The sequence below is a fragment of the Staurois parvus genome, unplaced genomic scaffold (assembly GCF_062004578.1).
Source record: "Staurois parvus isolate SC_StPar_1 unplaced genomic scaffold, SC_StPar_1.0 ptg003249l, whole genome shotgun sequence".
NCBI classification, from domain to species: Eukaryota; Metazoa; Chordata; class Amphibia; order Anura; family Ranidae; genus Staurois; species Staurois parvus.
In genome coordinates, this window is record NW_028321045.1 from 57,624 (window position 1) to 62,046 (window position 4,423).

The window sequence follows — 4,423 nt, forward strand, 5'->3', positions numbered from 1 at the left end:
TTACTAAAACCACAAGACAACCGGTCCTAATATACTTACATTCATTATTTATATACATTTTATTTACATTTATTTTGTTTATGTTATTTGCTTTTTATTGACATGAATTGTTGACTTTTTTTTTATTTTTATATTGTTTACTTTTTATTTACAATTTTTTTTATATTGTTTCCTTTTTATTGACATGAATAATTTTATTTTTTATTTATATATTGTTTACTTTTTATTTACATTTATATTGTTTATTATTTCCTTTTTAATGACATGAATTGTTTACTTTTTTTTATTTATATACTGTTTACTTTTTATTTACGATTTTTTTTATATTGTTTCCTTTTTATTGACATGAATAATTTTATTTTTTATTTATATATTGTTTACTTTTTATTTACATTTATTTTGTTTATGTTATTTGCTTTTTATTGACATGAATTGTTTACTTTTTTTTATTTATATATTGTTTACTTTTTATTTACATTTATATTGTTTATTATTTCCTTTTTATTGACATGAATTGTTTTACTTTTTTTTATTTATATACTGTTTACTTTTTATTTACGATTTTTTTTATATTGTTTCCTTTTTATTGACATGAATAATTTATTTTTTATTTATATATTGTTTACTTTTTATTTACATTTATTTTGTTTATGTTATTTGCTTTTTATTGACATGAATTGTTTACTTTTTTTTATTTATATATTGTTTACTTTTTATTTACATTTATATTGTTTATTATTCCTTTTTATTGACATGAATTGTTTTATTTTTTTTTTATTCATATACTGTTTACTTTTTATTTACATTTTTTTTATATTGTTTCCTTTTTATTGACATGAATAATTTTCTTTTTATTTATATATTGTTTACTTTTTATTTGCATTTATTTTGTTTATGTTATTTGCTTTTTATTGACATAAATTGTTGACTTTTTTTTATTTATATATTGTTTACTTTTTATTTACATTTATATTGTTTATATTATTTGCTTTTTATTGACATGAATTGTTTACTTTTTTTTATTTATATATTGTTTACTTTTTATTTACATTTAGGGCGGGTTCACACTACTTGCCTTCCAGTTATGGTTGCCACCACACCCCTTTAAGCCCGAACACATACTAATGACATGGGATCTGTGGCTGATGAAGGTGGTAATTAAATTCCCCTAGTGCCTCATCTGCATTAAATCAGCCTCAGAACCCGCGTCATAAATATGCGTTCGGATTTAAAGGGATGAGGTGGCAGCTGTAGTTCCAGTGCGTTTTTTTTGTCTGCATTCAAAACACACAGAAAGTAGGTTTTTATTTACGTTTATTTTTTTACTAATATTTATTATTTTCTTTCCTTTTTCTTTTTTATTGAACACATTCGGGGTACAGAGAGGAATCGGAGGGCAATAAAAATGTAACATTATTATTTTGTTTATTTACATGTATTTTTTAATAATATTATTTATTCTATTTCCCTTTTTATTGAACATTTTTGGGGTACAGAGAGAAATCCAGGAGGGAAATAAAAATGTAACATTATTGTTTGTTTATTTACATGTATTCTGTTTGCTTTTTATTCAGGTTTATTTTTATTTACATGTATTTTTCTACTAATATTTATTTTATTTCCCTTTTTACTGAACATTTTTGGGGTACAGAGGAGGAATCCAGGAAGGCAATAAAAATGTCACATTATTATTTTGTTTATTTACATGTATTCTGTTTGCTTTTTATTCACATTTTTCTTTCTATTTACATTTATTTTTTATTCACATTTTCTTTCTATTTACATTTATTTTTTACTAATATTATTTATTTTATTATTTCCTCTTTTTTTATCGAATAATTTTGTGGTACACAGAGAAATCAGGAGTGCAATAAAATGTAACAATTTTATTTGTTTATTTACATATATTCTCTTTGCTCTTTTATTATTTTTTTTTATAGAACACATTTGGGGTACAGAGAGGAATTGGGAGGGCAATAAAAATGTAACATTATTATTTTGTTTATTTACATGTATTCTGTTTGCTTTTTATTCACGTTTATTTTTATTTACATGTATATTTTTACTAATATTTATTTTATTTCCCTTTTAACTGAACATTTTTGGGGTACAGAGAGGAATCCAGGAGGGCAATAAAAATGTCACATTATTATTTTGTTTATTTACATGTATTCTGTTTGTTTTTTATTCACATTTTTTCTTTCTATTTACATGTATTTTTTACTAATATTATTTGTTTTATTATTTCCTCTTTTTTTTATCGAACACTTTTGTGGTACACAGAGAAATCAGGAGGGCAATAAAAATGTAACAATTTTATTTGTTTTTTTACATATATTCTCTTTGCTCTTTTATTATTTTTTTTTATAGAACACATTTGGGGTACAGAGAGGAATCCAGGAGGGAAATAAAAATGTAACATTATTGTTTGTTTATTTACATGTATTCTGTTTGCTTTTTATTCATGTTTATTTTTATTCACATGTATTTTTTTACTAATGTTTATTTTATTTCCCTTTTACTGAACATTTTTGGGGTATAGAGAGGAATCCAGGAGGGCAATAAAAATTTAACAATATTATTTTGTTTTATTATTATTATTTTGTTTATTTACATGTATTCTGTTTGCTTTTATTTACATATATTTTTTAATAATATTATTTATTTTATTCCCTTTTTATTGAACATTTTTGGGGTATAGAGAGGAATCCAGGAGGGCAATAAAAATGTAACATTTTTGTTAATTTTATTTCCTCTTTTTCCTATTGAACACTTTTGTGGTACACAGAGATATTAGGAGGGCAATAAAAATGTCACATTATTATTTTTGTTTATTTACATGTATTCTATTTGCTTTTTATTCACATTTATTTTTATTTACATATATTTTTTACTAATCTTATTTATTTTATTATTTCAACGAACACTTTTATGGTACACAGAGAAATCAGGAGGGCATAAAAATGTAACGATTTTATTTGTTTAATTACATTTATTCTGTTTGCTTTTCTTTCTTTTTTCTCCATAGAACACATTCGGGTGCAGAGAGGAATCGGGAGAGCAATACAGATGTAACATTATTATTTTGTTTATTTACATGTCTTCTGGTTTGCTTTTTATTCAGGTTTATTTTTATTCAAATGTATTTTTTACTAATATTATTTATTTTATTTCCCTTTTTACTGAACATTTCTGGGGTACAGGGAGGAATCTGGAGGGTAATAACGATGTAAACGATTTCAATCTGTTAAAAGCCACAAATAAAATCTGCTACAATGTTTCCGGTTTCATCGGTTGGGAGATTTAAAGGGAAACGTTTGCTATAAATGCGTTGAATGTGCGGCGCTCCTCCTCCTCTTCGCTCACAATCGGAGGGTTGAGGACGAGGAGGCAGCAGCATTGTGTGTGACATCCTCCCAGGGATACAATTGGGGAAGCCTGATGAGCGGTGACCTTTCCCCCACATGTGATGATCCTGCACCCTCCCTGGGCCATGGAGGTGTGAGCTGTGACGAGGACAGAGATTGGTCGGGGACCGGCGAGGAGGGACCGTCCGGGGTACAGATTGGTGTGTGAGAGGCGACAGGCTGCATGGCTGACCTCCCAGGAAACAGCTGAAGGGCTCCAAAACATCCGAGCTGAAGACAAACTTTCCTCCTGTGCTGGCGAGAGAGGAGCGGGCGATGGAGCCACGCCGGGACTGCGATCGGCCAATGTGGAGCGATTGTATCGCCACGTATCCCCTGTGACCTGCTTCTCCCGTGGGTGGAACCTCGTCCCTCGCTGCAGTCCTTTATGTTCGGGGCTTTATGAAACCTTTCAGAACCATGACCACCCCCCCGCCGCCGCCGCCACCGACCATCTCCATCTCCCCGCCGGTGGATTTCGTGTTGGGTGGCCTCGGCGTGCTGCATGGCGTGTGTTTTCACCAATCCCCTGGAAGTGGTGAAGACGCGACTGCAGCTGCAAGGAGAGCTGCGGTCTCGGGGGACGTACACGCGGCACTACCGGGGGGTGGTGCAGGCCATGGTGGCGGTGTGTCAGGCGGACGGGCTGCGGGGACTGCAGAAGGGACTGACGGCTGGACTGCTGTACCAAGGAATGATGAACGGAGTCCGCTTCTACCTGTACTCCCACGCCGAGGACATGGGGCTGACGCAGCAACCCGGGGGCAACGTGGCAGCAGGGGCGATCGCTGGAGCACTCGGAGCGTTTGTCGGGAGTCCGGCATATCTGGTAAGACCCCCCCATGCCCCCCTTTACACAGTCTCCCCCCCTCCGCATGTCCTCTATACTGCCCCCTATACATCTATACTGCCCCCCTATATATACTGACCCACCCCACATGTCCTCTATACTGCCCCCCTATACACACTGACCCACCCCACGTGTCCTCTATACTGCCCCCCTATACACACTGACC

The 4,423-nt window shown here is 32.6% G+C and overlaps 1 pseudogene; it reads left to right on the top strand.

Annotated features, from left to right (window-relative positions):
• Window positions 1–3,912: 3,912 nt before the first annotated feature.
• LOC149428427 (solute carrier family 25 member 34 pseudogene) lies at window positions 3,913–4,236 on the top strand (annotated as a pseudogene).
• The last annotated feature ends 187 nt before the right edge of the window (window positions 4,237–4,423 follow it).